The sequence below is a fragment of the Erithacus rubecula genome, assembly GCF_903797595.1.
Source record: "Erithacus rubecula genome assembly, chromosome: 2".
NCBI lineage: Eukaryota > Metazoa > Chordata > Aves > Passeriformes > Muscicapidae > Erithacus > Erithacus rubecula.
Genome location: NC_136685.1, coordinates 25,540,479 through 25,555,148, shown reverse-complemented (window position 1 = coordinate 25,555,148; position 14,670 = coordinate 25,540,479). Strand labels below are relative to the sequence as shown.

The window sequence follows — 14,670 nt, the reverse complement described above, 5'->3', positions numbered from 1 at the left end:
AATCCACTCAAATGCATGGTGTTTGAAAAAAAACACAGCCATTGCACCTGAATAAAGCTGTTAACAATTCAATTAATTTTTAAATAATATTTTGAGAGTTCTACTTATACCATGTTCAATTTAACAGAGTCAAAGGATTGCATAAAAGTGTTCAGCCACTCAGTTGCAAATACCTACTTTACACTGCCACGTGAATTTAGGTTTAGGTTATTCTGTTTTACATTTCAACTGCTTACACATTTTTGGAGAGGTTTAGTTATTCATAGTCCAGAATCACTTGCTGAAATGAGAAAGAATCAGGATTATGTCAATCTTATGTGACAGTAAATTACATTTTTTGGCAAACACAGTAAAATTCTATTAAAAAAATATGGAGTTGCAAGGGCTTTTTTGTTGTCTGTGATTTTTTAACTTGACTTAATTTCCCAGCATCATCTGCCTTTTAATAGAAAAAAAAGAACACAGAAAACCCTTTAATATATACTGACTTCATTTTTACCTTCTTTTTTTACAAGGGTAGAGGGAAACACACCTCTCTTCTTATGTCTCACATACTACATTCTGTTAATGCTATCATTTCTTGGTTGCTTAAAGCAGAAATTGTGATTGCAAGCAGTACTATTCTTTTTCCCCATTTCACAATAGAAAAATTAATTAGAAAATGAATACTCAAGCTACTCTAGTTCTTACTATTACTTTAACCTTTATGAGAGGATGTTCATCACTCTGGTAGATCTCAGTATCCTTACAATCTAAACAGGCCTCAACTAACATGTGACGATTTATGGCATCTGATATGAAAAGGATTTTCAAACCTACATAAATTTGCTGTTATGTCTGTGCAAGAATGCTTTGTAGATGCAAAATTCTGAATCCTAATCTGTTCTGTACTTTAGTTATTGCCTTTATAAAAGGAGGAGGGCTGGGGGGAGATGTTTATTTCCAGCAGTATTAGCAAAGGAATACAAATAGAAATGTAATCAGGAGAAGTTTTAAAATCTGCTTCATATAATACATGTAGCAACTTCATAAATCTGAGTGATGAGTTGCAGTTCATCATTCTGTTTCTCAGAGTACATGCTACCATAATTTTGAAAATATATTTTAAGAGCTTGACATATTGGAGAATAGTCATGCTACTGCTTAGGTTCTATAAGAGGTGAGGGAAGTTTGAGGAATCTGAGGCTTTGAGTCTTTGATTACCTCTGGAAAGTTAGATATGGTTCCATGCAGGCAGAGGTTATAATGCCTCATACTGTCCTGAATGTTTTGTAGCAATTTGCTACCTTCTATTTGCTACAATAGGGAACTACAATTGTACAGAAAGATGTGCCACAGTGATACAGAACATCTGAAAAACTACAATTGCAGTGGCCCAATCAACAATTTTCTGTTGCAAATATACACAGTAGAAATGAAATCAATGTACACAAAATGTTAAAATCTCTTATGCCCCTTTCCCATGGCAGAGGAGACCATTGCTTTGACTGCAAGTAGAGAATATTTATTCAGGATTTAACTAGTCAGCCAAGGAGGTGTCCTTCTCAAAGGATAAGCTCTCTAAGCATCTGTTGGATATTATGCTGAAGACTGACATAAGCCATATTAAAAGAGTTTGCTAAGCTCTGCTGATTTTATAAGTGGGGTGATAGTATTACTGTAGTCAGAGTGAAAAACATGGTTTTAACACCTGTTGTTACAGCTTAAAAGACAGAATAATTTTGTGTAATAAATAGTGTGGTCAGTCTCTTAATATTTGAGTTCTGTGTGGTTTTACATCTGGCTGGTTTCTGGGTGGTCCAGATAAGGTATCATAAGTGAGAATTCCAGAAGTCAGGGATCCATCAGGATCATCAAGTCCAGATCCTGGCCCTGTGCAGGACACCCCAAGAATCACACCCTGTGCCTGAGAGTGCTGTCCAGTAACTTCATGGACTCTGTCAGGTTTGCTGGTGTGACCACTGCCCTGGGGAGCCTGTTTCAGTACTCTACCACCCTCTGGGTGCAAAACCTTTTCCTGAAATCCAGTCATAACCTCCCCTGACTCAGCTTCATGCTGTTTCCTTGAGTTTTGTCGATGGTCACAAGAGTAAAGAGATGGTACCTGCCCCTCTGCTTAGGCTCATGAAGGTGTTAAAGAGCACAATCAGGTCTCCTCTCAGTCTCCTCTTCTCTAGGCTGAAAAAACCAAGTGACCTTCTTCTTTGAAAAAGGAATACAATTATGATAAGAACTCATAACCATACAAGTAATGCTAAGTTAAGACTTAAACTTGAGGGTTTTTTTGCTATAAACACTGAAATTATGGAGAAAGGCTTGTGTAAATTAAGCTGGCCGTGTTTAACACAGAAGTGGCTAGATTAGTCAGGAGTGAGTTAGAATACAAGGTTATAGAGAAGAAATAAGTAGTGCTGCCAGTCCATTTAGTGTGCTGGTGTATGTGAAGTAGAAACAATGTAATTAATTATTATTAATTATTGTTAGAGCCTGTAACAGGAAAACAGGCTGGCAGACTGGGCTGCAGCTCTGTTGAGAAGAACCTGGATGTCTGCAAGCTGAGTGTAAGCCAGCAGAGTGCTGCTGGTGGTATGTTTCCTTTGTTTTTGTGCTGACATTCTCATGTCCATCTTCCTGCAAATTCTGATGGTGTCATTATGGTGGGTTTTCTTGGGGAGAAAATTCCAATTGCATTCTTATCACCTCCTTCCTCCCCTGTTCTTTTTCAACCTAGTAGCTGTTTATTTTGTTTTGCATTAGGGAACACAACAAAATGCACACACAGCTTAACCAGTTATTGGACAGCACCTGTAATGACCAAAGCATGTCCTAGTCAATGCTGACAGCATCATAAGCATGAACAATCCACAAAGAGTGTAAGCAATTCCTAATGAAAACTACTTGGCTGGTAAAAAACTACTCGAGGTAAAGCTTATGCACCAGAAAAGATGCCCAAGGAGTGTTGCTCATCTGAGCATGTACTAAGTCTACATACTTGGACGTAAAATTTTCAGACAGTCTTTGTCCACCACTGTGCAGATTCAAAGTACTTCTTTAGTGTTTTTTTTCCCCTCTCACCCTTTGGAATTGTGGCTTCTCAGTGAAGTGGTGGTTATATGACAGCATTTCTTCATCTTAAAGAGTATACAGGTTGTATTTCAAGAAAATTACTGGAATAAAAGTACAATATTGCTTTTGAAGAAAGACCAGTAACTGCAGATTCTTAATTGCACAAGTGAGAAAAACTGATTTATTTGTTAATATTTTTCTCTGTACCACTTTTCAATGCACTTTATAATCTTTACATTTCAAGTGCATTAAAAAAAGAAAGTGAGAAAATGAGTATACTTCTTTATGAGCTCAGGACATTAAGCACTGCTCAATCACTTAGATTCAACACTGAATGTAAAGTTCTTTTCTCATCTTCCCAAAGACAATTTTTAATATCTACCATAGCAAGTCCTATCCTGGGAGAATAGAACAGTAGATATCGCCTGGAATGGAAAAATTAAATAATGTGGAAATGAAAACGAACTAGTGCATTTCCTACTAGGTTTTATTGATTAACAAATATAGACTTAAAATAATGTCCCTGTTTTTTCTGCCTGAAAATGATGAATGCCTTGTTAATGTTTTTTATGTCACCCACAGCTTTCTAGACCTCCCTCCTATTCTTCCATTCTTCCTACTCTATTTAGTAAGAAGGTGTTCATCCTTCTATGTTGTTTTTCCAGTTCTATACTGCCAATCTGTGAGATGCTGGACCAGACCACTGAGTATTCATAGTACTGGGACATCACCAGTACATGAGCGTAATGAGACTTTTCTGTTTCCTTGTCTTGTTGTTCTGTAATTCAATATTGCAAAAGCCTTCTACATTATTTTCAGTTCATTTGATGTAATAGGCATCAGCTTAAAAATGTAAGCCATTGCTAAAACTGAAGGGGTAAATGTTGCTCTGTGGTTTGAGGGAGTTGTTTTAGTTTTTACCAGGAAGGCTGAAGAGTCATGTTGGGCATATGGTCTTAGAATAAAGTGAAAGTTCATGGTTATTTTTGCCTCTGTGACTTTTTTTTGCACTGCATAAATTAGAATTCAGTGTAAGAATAAGTTTAGTAACTGCTCTATACTATGTATCTCACTGTTTATGATCAAGTTTCTCCTTAACCATAGCTCCTATTATAAATCTAGGTAAATTGTGTGTGTGCACATGTGTAAAAAATGATTTTCTTTTTCCTTGCCTCCAGAAGGACGCAGAGGTAGGCATTATGCAATTTATCAACCTCTCTTTGTCAGGCTCAGGTTCTTCTCAGTCAAGGCTCCTGATCCTTTGCTCTCACAATCAGACCATTATTTTCAGTGACTCTCTTCCTCATTTCCAGGTCTTCATTAGAGGCAGGAGACACATGAGGTTCTCTATTTTGAGCAAAACAATGTTCCAGGAAGAGTGAGATTTAAATCTAAGCTCTCAGAATACAAAGATGGGCAGAACCAGTATTGATGCAGGTATTTACACATACAGCTTTAATTAAAAGCAGCCTTTAAATAGGATAAGTGATTTCAATTAAGGCAACTGACTTCTTGCTCTGAAAAAGAAAACTAGAGAGAATGTTTGTGCCTCCTTCTCCTCTTGCATATACACACAGATCAAAGTTCCAAGAGAAAAGGTTCAAACCAGAATACAAGTGAAGCTGTGGAAGGCCATGATAGCATCTCTAGCTTTTTTGAAAAAGAGAAATACAGCTAGTGTTGAAGAATGTCTAGTGACTGGAAGATAGCAGGAACATACTAAATCACAGCCCAGTTGTGGTTTATAGAAGTATGCCCTCCAGTCATGAATCAGATGTTGGATCATCCCTACAAGTGTTTCAATTGGCTTTTTCAAAATGGTCCACTTTCCAGTACTGCTCTTTTCCAAATTGATTAAAACTTTTATTAGGTTTCTTTTTGTACCAGAAATTTGGCACTGAGCACTTTTACTGTGCGTGGCTAGTCCTCATCTCACTGCAGAAAAATAATGATTCCAGGATTCCTCTTCACCTACTCTTTTGGGTACAGTCAGTTATGCATACACAGCTTAACACACATCAGTAAGATTTGAGTCTTCACCAAAGCTGGCTACTTACTTTCCGGTTCTGGGTGATAACTTCAAGCTTCTGAAGTTATTCTCAGTTCACAAAGATTGAAATCTGCTTCCATAAACTCTGAGCAATTTGTGAAAAGTGGGTAGCAGCTATAGTACCTTTAGTACTGCTGTTCCTAAAAAGAACAAAATACCTACCGAGTACATTGAGGAGGACCCTGACCCCTTTCTTCAGGAAAGGATCTGACAGATGGAGTCAACCTTCAGCAGCAGTAAATCAAATGTACCTGTACCTGTTTATCCTACCAATTACAATGCATCAGTTTTCAGAACATTTTTTGATGCCTGACTCCTCATGGACTTTGTGGAATGAACTTTAGTGCAAACATGGACCTTTGTTCAAGGACTAAATCCATTAAAGCATTTAATATCAGTAAAACAGCATAATCACTGTATAAAGAATTAGACTATTAATCTATTTAATATGCAAGAAGTACATGGGGGAAAATTTCATAAGTGTGATGAGACAGGAGATGATGATCAGAAAAGAACAAAAATCTGACATTTTATTAGAAGAGGGGAAGGGAAGGCAAAGTTTGATCAATAGAAATATTTTTTAAAGAAGTGTTGGTAAAAGAGAGGATCTATCAATCACAGTAAAAGGTAAAGATAGAGCTATAAGCAATGTACATAACTTACGGTTTTGGTGATGTGAGGCTTATAGACAGCTTTATACCTTTCTGTGACAATAAAATGTGTTTCCCTCTTTGTTTTAGAAGAGGAAAGCACTCTTAGAATGTGGTGGTTATTAATAAATGTGTTGGCCATTACTTTTTAGACTTCTTAATGCACAGTGTAGTAAAACCAAACAAACAAGAAACCAACACATGCGCCAGTCTTAAGCTCTATATAATGTTTTTCTGTTACCTGGAAATTCTGAAAATACAGCGGTCTATCAACTGAAGGCTTTCTGTTTAAATGATATGGTCCCAATAGCTGGTTACATGAGAAGTGGCACCATGCCCACAATCTGTCATTGTTGGTTCCTGCAGTTTCCTGGTCTCTGAATGTCAGTAGTTTCTCCATTCTACCACAGCTGCAAAATATTTTCAGGCAGCTGCAACCAGCAACCTAAAAGTTGCATCAGACTTTTCAAAAACAATTCCTGTTAAACAGTTTATCAGTCATATTCTTGGGGTAGGAGACAGGTAATGGAACAAAACTGCATCTACACAAGAGAGGTAATACTGCCACAGAAAGTGGTGGTTCAAATTCAAATTTGCAGGGAAGCCAAAGAAAGCATGCTCCAATGTAGTATAAATAAAAAAGGTATAAATATATTTTGGAACATTTTAAGTGCACATTTAAGTGCACATTTTAAGGAAGATGTCTGGCAAACTATCATTTCTTCAAATAAATAGTCTTTAGTAAAAGCCTCATTGGTACAGCCAGATACAGCTAGGGGCTTCTGTGCTCTCACAGGGCCTTACACTTCTCTAATATTTAATTCTAAAATTTAAAAAAATATTAAGTAGGGAGTAAGTAAATAGTTCTCTAGTATCTGATGTCAGCAGGGTGTATTGAAGGGCTTTAAAACCAGAACCTTTTCTGTCAGTTACTTCAAATTCTATTTTGAATTTGTTTTGCTAAGAGCTATTTTTCTCTACAGATTAAAACAATTATGTTTTAATCTGTTATAAATACCCCAGTTAATGTTAAGATGCTGAATGAAAAAATGAATCACAATGATTTTCCAGTGTTCGATCTCAGGTCACTGCTTCACAATTCAGACAAAATTAGACAGGAAATTAATTTTGCAGTTATTCTCCTCAGCACCTACTGTGATTCTTCTGATAATTGACTTGGGGCATTTGTAAAGCATTTCCTTGAAAAGAGAATTGGAGTTCTGTGCTAGGAACAAGAAAGGTAAGCATTAAGCAGTACCATGTCAAATGATTAGTTGATTACATCTTTCTGTGAATCTGGTGCTTTGAAAAAGCCCAGAAGATTAGTAAAAGGAATCTAAGCAACAAAATAATTTCTAAGGCATGCATCTGTACAACTCTGAAAATTGTGCCAGTTTGGATCCTTCTGTACTGTTCTGCCAAAAAGTACTCAATTCTCTGTAAAACAGAATAGCTTCCTCTGTCTCTTACTGAAGAATTAAATCCTGTCCTTATCAAAGTGACACCAAATTTTAAGTAGTTTAAGGTTTGATTGTTAAGGGTACTGAGGTTGTATTTCCTTGTACCCTTTGCCCTTGCTCTTGTTTTTAATGTGCTGTTACCTGAGTCACTCTGGAGAGATTAAACAGTCTACAGCTGTGGACATGGTACTACAATTTCTGTATGCTAATTTTAACATCTCTAACTTGTCTCTGAGTAATTTTAAGTTTCATTATGAGGTACAATGAATCCAGGGCAGTGTCCCACATCTGGCAGAATTGTTTAAAATTAACTTACACAGGAATAGTATATTTTTTCTTTCAATCTAGTATGCATTTCTAAATATTAAAATTTTCTGTTTCATGTGTTATGCTTCTGAGATCCATATATACAAAGACAAATTTATTTTCTTAAGATGATTATAAAAATTATTTTGGGAAAAACTAAATACACAGTGTGTTATCAGAAGAGAGCAAACAGAGTGAATGAACCATATATTAAGTGGGAAGACAAAATCCTAATCAAAACTCTCACAAAAGGAAAATATATCATCTTATATTTTGCCAAAGCTGATAGTGATGTTACTTCATAAATACAGAAGGAAAAAAAGGCTTTCACAAACCAGAAAAAATCAGTCAAAAACATGGGGCTGTCACAAGATGAAAAACTCTTCATTTTTACATACCTCTTCTCCCACCTTAAGCCCAAGAGAATATCAGATCAACATATAGAAACATCCAAGGAAGACCTTCATACTTAATCTGACTCTATTAAAAAAAAGAAAGTTTTTATTCAATTTTCCCTATAAGAAGTGTCTTTTGGCAATCCTTGTACCTTCATCTGGTATGCTCAAGGTCTGTTTTGTGGTTATTTTGTTTAGCTTATAGATTTGAATGTATCCATTAACTTTAACTGTGTGCTAATATAATTTGAGATAGATAGATAGATAGATAGATAGATAGATAGATAGATAGATAGATAGATAGATAGATAACAGTTTATCTGTTTATTTTTTGGACAAAATAAGCAAATTTGCACTGATAAACAGTAATTTCTGTTGATTGCATAGTTTTAGTCCTATAAGAAAAACAGTAAGTTACTAAGATGGTCAAAATAGTCTTTGGACTTACTATGGAATTTCTGAATATTAGAATAGTACTGTCAGTCAAGTCCCTAAAAACACCTGCGATAAATAAAAATTGGTAAATATAATTTGGTAAACATAATTCATGAGTTTACATTAATTAGTCTTTCCCAATTTGTAATGTTTTCATTCTCATTGAGGGTTCATTGAGAATGTCTCAACAGAAACCTATCCTGAAGCAGAGGTAGCAAAATCAATATACTGACTGCTTTTTCAATGTACCCAAATATAGAAGAAAGATCTCTTAAAGGATGCAAAGCAATTTATACCAGAGGATTCCAAGGTAGGGAACAAATGTTTCTGAATTTCCACTTGCCCTAGAAAGTTTGTCTTTGACACTCTTGTTATCATTGTGTTATTAATCTTTTCAACTGATTTCCTTCTTGTTCCAGACATACATTATTTTTCTTACTTGTTTTCTTATCTTCTTTTTTTTTTTTTTTTCCTGTCACTAGTCTCATTTCCTTTTTATATTAATGGGGAGAAATTTTATCTTCAGTTCTTGGCAGCAATGTTTCATTTTTGCACACCTCATTCTTTTATCTTAATTAGCTGTGGCTTAGTTTTTTGGTTGTCTCCCAATTCTTCCTTCATGCTCATCTATATCTACAGGTACATGAAATCAGAAAATGGCACTAAGAATTCTCTCCTTTTGTTTGTTCAACCCTCTTTCTGGAGACTAGGGTCCTTCTGTTGTCATTAAAACATGCTGATGATTGAAAACATCCCATATCGTAACCCTCTGTGTGAATACCTGTCTGTACCTTATAGCTCTCATTTGGAAGATTGTCTGTCACTAATAAGTAACAATATTTTTGTGTAATCTATGCCCAGTACTTGGGGCAAAGGACAAAGAGAAAGAAAATACAAATCCTTTCTTTTCCCTCAAGAAACAGTTCAGCCCTGAAATTACTATAATTAAAAAAAGTCATTGAACTTGCTTTTATGTTTACTTTTTATATGCTCCCACATACATTACTGGCACACTTTTAATGAATTGGTCTCTGATGTTTTATAATCAACACTATTTTATATATAGTCATCAGAACTCCATTTTATCTGCAGAGTCTTTTATCAAACTGATTTCTCATCAAATTGCATCCTCAAAATCTGCCATACTAAAGATAATAGAATTATAAAGATGCAATTTAAAGTCTGTTTTGTGAATAGTCAGCTTCCATAGAAGTTGCCCAAGGAAATGCTTGACCTGCAGAAACTTTATTACTAGCGATTTTGTTCTTTTTCTTGATTAGGTAACAAGTTGACTTTCAGATCCTGACCTCTTTCCACCAAGGAAATAATTTTCTTACGAACTTTTGAACAATCATGCACCACCAGGTACAGAATTTACAAGATAATTTAGCCATCTCTTTTTGAAGTATACCTGCCCTGTCTACTTTTTTTTTTTTTTCTTTTTTAATCAACCTTAATATTATGGCAAATACAACTTGTATGGTGCTTCAGGCAGGACTAGAATAATGATGTACACAATGAAATAAGAAAAAAAACCTAAGTGTGGCCAGTGTTTTTCAGCATTCTGCAAAGCCCTTTCTCTTTTTTGCTGATAAAAACACTTGGAAGTACTAAATGAAGTTGATATGGGTGGATCTGGTGTATTGCTTCTCCATCTCCTCATACTAGTATCTTAGCAAGCATACTTGCTTAACCCAGAATTTTTAAGAGGCAATTTTGTAAAGGCATAACAAAATAATACATTCTTCTGAGTGATAATGCTTTGAGCTAATTATTTATCTATAATAATAATAATAGTAATAATCATAATAATCAATGTGTTGTCTATTTTGTCAAAGTCTTGAACTTATACTGTTTTGGAGTCTTTATTCTACTACATTGGACTCCCGCTGTTATAATGGGTTAAGGTGATTTTTAACTCAAGTAGTTAATGTAATGCCATGGTACTCAAGTCCACTTACAGTTTTCAGATGACCACAACTACTGCTAGAGAACTTGCATATGTGATATAAAATTTCCATGAAGTTCTAAATAGTTTTAAATATTTCATGTCTGCATTTAGCTGACTGTGTTTTGAGGATGAGCACAGAACTGGGATAGAAGCAACCAACACCCCATTACTCCAGTCACTCCTCTCAGTGACTCAAGCCAGAGCTGTTCTAAGAGCCTCAAGTGCCTGCTGGGTGGCAGGTGCTGCAAAACTCTTTTAAGTTTAATGTTGCCAATGGACTGAGAAAAGGGGGAAGAAAGCCCCTTTGATTTGGGTTTTCCCACTAACTGCTCCTGGAGATCCACAATAACCTAAACCAAATTTCCATTTAATGATTCAAGTGTTTTGGTTATTTTTTGTTTGTTTGTTTTCCAAATAAGTAAAGCATGGTCAATATCAGGCTTGCAAGACTTGCAATTTCAGAGGTAGAGTTGCTGGTCCCTGTTACGTGAACTTCAGTCACTAAGTGACCACTGTCTACCTATGCAGGGAATTTTAGTTCTACCTCTGCAAGACAAGTTACACAGTCTTAGATTTTGTCCTACTGCTTAGTGTTTTGGGGAGTTTTTTATGTATATATATGTTCAACTTTTGTATGGAACCAGGAGACAAACATTTGAGTTCCAATACTCTGATGAAATTATGAAATAATGCTGCATTGAACAGATGTCACAAAAAGAGTCTGTAAAGATCCCATCTAGACTCTGTGATCATCAGTGGAAAACACGTTTTCAAATTCACACTTACAAACCAAGCATCCCAAGTGCAAGTTTTCAATAACAGTTTTGTATCTTAGTGTTCTTATCCTGGAGAAAGAAGACAGTTGTTTCTGTTCCTTCCTAAAACATTTTCTAGTTTCTAATGGGAATTTGTTTCTAAAGAATTTGCTGCTTACTTCTAGTGATTTATAGCTTTGTTGTTTTATTTTCTTTCTGGAAATTATTGAATATGTTTCGTGTGTGCCACTAACCTTGGTCTGTATATGCTTGTTCTTAATTGTCTCAACCCTAAATATAGAAAAAGCTGAAGAAAAAGTAGCAAACTTATCTTTTCCCTTAGTAAATTTCACACAAAAACAATAACAGACATATCTCAGTTCACTTTGCATTGGAATGAGGAACTCAAGACAAAAATACAGGCTCTGCTTAAGGAACACATAGAGGTGGGAAGACCTCTGTCACTGTATGCCATGAACTCTAATATTTCTTGCTTCTGAGGCCTGCAAATATTTTTTATTCACAGTCTTGCCAAGAGTTCACTAAAATAGAAGTCAGGTACAGGACTTGGTTTCTTTGTAAACTTGGATATGATATTTCTTTATCCTCGTGGCCATGTGGCTTTAGGGGATTATCCCCTGGAAAGTACTGCAGAGTCAAAACCATTAATTTATTTGTTTCATTACAGTCTTACTAGAATGTGGCTTTAATGTAAACACTTCAATTAACTGACTCTGAAATAAAGAAGGAATTAATTCAAATTGCTTTGAAGTAAATGTTTAATTTTTAAAAAGATTATTTTTTTTAAATTGAAAGCATCTGTTGTACCTAGACTTTTCTTGTTAAATAGAGAATTCATAGATGTGCTTCATTGCCTCTACAATGAGAAATATATTTTCATGAGAAAACTTGTCTGAAATTCCTTGGTTTGAATTTCTTTCTAGAGAATAATTAAAAAAACCCCAATAATAATAATAGCAATAATAATCAGTAAAAACAACCCTCAAAGTAACAAAAGGACAGTGAATGGTCAGAATGAGGGATATGAAAATGGGGCAGTGCCTAGAGGGGAAGCCATAGGAGGCAGGCACTAATATTTTTTCTCTGGTGATCAGTGGGAATGGCCTGATGTTGTGTCAGGACAGGTTTGGGTTGGATATTAGAAAAGGTTTTGCACCCAGAGGGTGTTTGGGCACTGAAGAGGCTCCCCAGGGAAGTGGTCACAGCACCAAGCCTGACAGAGCTCAAGAAGTATTAGGAAAACACACTCAGGGCACATGGAAGGATTCTTGGAGCTGTCCTGTGCAGGGAGAGTATTTGGACTTAAATTATCCTTGTGGATTTCTTCCAACTCAGGATATTCTGTTATTCTGTGAATGATTTTATTTTACTAGTTCGAATTTACCACTTGATTACTTTAATTTAACTGGAAAAAACCAAAAAAACAAAAAAACCCAACCAAACAAAAAAGAAACCAAACCAAACCAAACCAAAAAAAAAAAAAAAAAAAAAAAACAAAAAAAAAAAAACAAAAACAAAAACAAAAACAAAAAGAAACAAAAATAAAAAGAAAAACAAAACAAAAAAAAAAACCAAAAAAAAAATCCTTACATTTTTCAAATGGTTTTTACATGTTCCCATCAGCTGCTACTATAGTTTTCTCCTCTGTGTACATATTATGGGTACCATTAGATCATTTTGTACACAGATGTGTCCAGGCAGTTCAATGAAATCCTGCTGTTATAAAACAAAACCAAAAACATCAGACTGTTTGGATTCCCAAAAGGAGGCCAAAGGGATGTCAAGTGATTATGTTGTGCCAAGAAATGTTCAACTGAGGCTAGGTACTGAATTATGGTGCTGCAGCTTTCTGTGATTGTGACACAGGCATCTGTCCTGTGACATCAATTCTAGACTGACTGCAATGCAACATCCTTCATTATGTTGCATCTAATGTAGCACAGTCCTAGCTTTAATATCCCTACCAGTGTAATGGCTGCACAGAGTTTAATTCTTGATAGCTTTCCCTAAATGTGAACAGGAGACAAATGCCTGGTGAGTGGCTGTATATCATTTAGTCATCTCCCTGCAGAAAACAGTCATTTGAGCTAGATTTAAAATTAGAGAAGTCACAGACTTGGGCACTTACAGAGTTTCCCCTTTACCCATACTGGAGAAGAGTAATGAGTTTCAGTACAAATTGCCAAGGCTAAAAATATCTCTTTGTGCAATGAAAATTGTGTTGTTATATATCACCTCCCCCTTTCAGTGACACTTTCAATCAGCTTGTCAGCTTTTACTGGTAGATAATTTGATAAAAGCTTTGCACTGAGTAAGGCTTTTTGCTCAATTGTATACAGCAAAAAGGCTGCTTGTGTCAGGCCAAATTAATGATGCTGAGCATGTTTTCATACATGTGAAAAGTTGCTACAAATCTTTCTTCCATGAAATGCCAGGATGCATGAGAATAATGTTAGCAGTAGAGACTAATGGCATCCTTTGTGGCTGGTCTAAAGATGTTACTGTAGGCAGCTGATAAGTTTGATGACAGATGACAAATTTCTGATACATTATGATGCCTGTGGACTCCTGGCAACCCATTTAAAGCTTCATTTCTCATGCTTGCTGTTAACTATCAATAAAAACTGCAAAGCTATATATATATATTAGTCCATGCTAATGTTTCTCTCTCCTTCTCACACTCAAGAAACAGGGAGCCTGGCAGTTAAGACATTTGATATTTAAAAGCATTATCTATGTTCTCTTTTTTTTTTTTTTTTTTACTTTTTTCTTCTTGAAAAAAGTATAAATACCTGTGATTTTTATGACATTTACAATCCAAAGAAAATATTATTAAAAAGTATGAGTAAAAATATCTGATAAGGAGAATATGAAATGCACAGGAGCTTTGCCTTATAATGACAGAATCTACATTTCAAAATACCTGTTTCTGAGGCTGACATTATTGGACACCCACAGGATCTTCCTGTATTTTGTTTACTGGGCAGGATATGCCACCTGGGGAGTGAAAATACAGCTGTGGAGTCCACCTCAACTGCAGGATCTGAGCAGCTGAAAATTAAAGTAATGAAAAAATTAATGTGGCAGACACTTGAGTAATTTGAGAAGTGTTTGTTGTTTTAGCTGCTTCCATTCTCCCCAGTCCTCTTTCATTTTAGATATTAAGATTTGCTCATAAGTTATGGAAAACTCATTTGTTGCTGTGTCAAATAACATTATTAACCATTTGTTTCTTTCAAATATTTACAGATTTACCTTTACCCCACAAGAGTATAAACTATTCATTATATTTGCCAGGGGAAAATCCTACCTGTGAACATATTTTCTTTATTTTTAATTTTTTCTTTATTTTTAATTATCTGTAGCACATCAGACCTACCAGAGGAATTGATAATTAGTTCTTGATTATTTTATAGTTCAGTTTCACTCTCTCTTTGGCTACAGTCTATATGGAGAACAAATAAAAAAGAAAGACAATAAAGTTCATTTAATGGTCAATTATGTGTTTTAGCTATTTACTGTGGGTAAACATATTAAATTATTACTAATTCAGAAGATTTCGCACGATCCTGAACTGTAAT

The 14,670-nt window shown here is 35.3% G+C and overlaps 1 protein-coding gene and 1 long non-coding RNA gene across 2 annotated transcripts in view; one reads left to right on the top strand and one right to left on the bottom strand.

Annotated features, from left to right (window-relative positions):
- Positions 1-14,670, top strand: part of EYS (eyes shut homolog) — a gene marked incomplete at its 5' end in the record, with an annotated part of 591,920 nt that overhangs the window by 295,284 nt on the left and 281,966 nt on the right. The gene's annotated exons all lie outside the window — the stretch shown is intronic.
- On the bottom strand, positions 5,728-12,872 carry LOC306798785. Its single transcript, XR_013773463.1, has 3 exons — positions 12,680-12,872; positions 6,785-6,965; positions 5,728-6,211 (listed from the first exon to the last, which is right to left on the bottom strand). It is a non-coding gene; the product is annotated as an uncharacterized lncRNA (long non-coding RNA).